Raw genomic sequence first — 584 nt, forward strand, 5'->3', positions numbered from 1 at the left:
CTGTCATGAAAACGTCAAAGGGTCTTATCATAGGAGCCTCTTCGGCCAAAGTCGCAACAAAGAACAAAAGCAAATATCTGCTGTCGTTTTAAAAAGTCATTTTAATTTCTCCGACAAAGATTCATGCTTCCGATCCTGCGTAGCTTTGCATTGTTCATGTATAACCTAAATGAGTTTTCCGAGTGAAAAAATGAATGAAAAACGCGGCGCGGTGTTGAATACAACACTTCCCATTATCTATGTAAACTGTAACTTTATTATCACCTACAAAATAATCAGGAATGCCTGCGCAATAAACCATAAACGGAAAGAACGACTTATATAATACACAAAACATATTTTTTTTCGTGTTAATTAAAACAGAAATCCCATTTGCGAAGACAATAATACAGCGATTATCGAGATTTTTCCATCGAATTCTAAAACTAATATAACGGTATGGACATAATTTTAAGGAAGAACAACAGTAATGGACTTTGTTCAATATTCCGTCTAAACACAAGGCCACTTCAATCGTTCTTCTGACTTACGAACTTCACATGGAACCCATACAATCACGAGAACATAGTCAAATGGACATGAAC

This window comes from Penaeus monodon, chromosome 24 (assembly GCF_015228065.2).
Source record: "Penaeus monodon isolate SGIC_2016 chromosome 24, NSTDA_Pmon_1, whole genome shotgun sequence".
NCBI lineage: Eukaryota > Metazoa > Arthropoda > Malacostraca > Decapoda > Penaeidae > Penaeus > Penaeus monodon.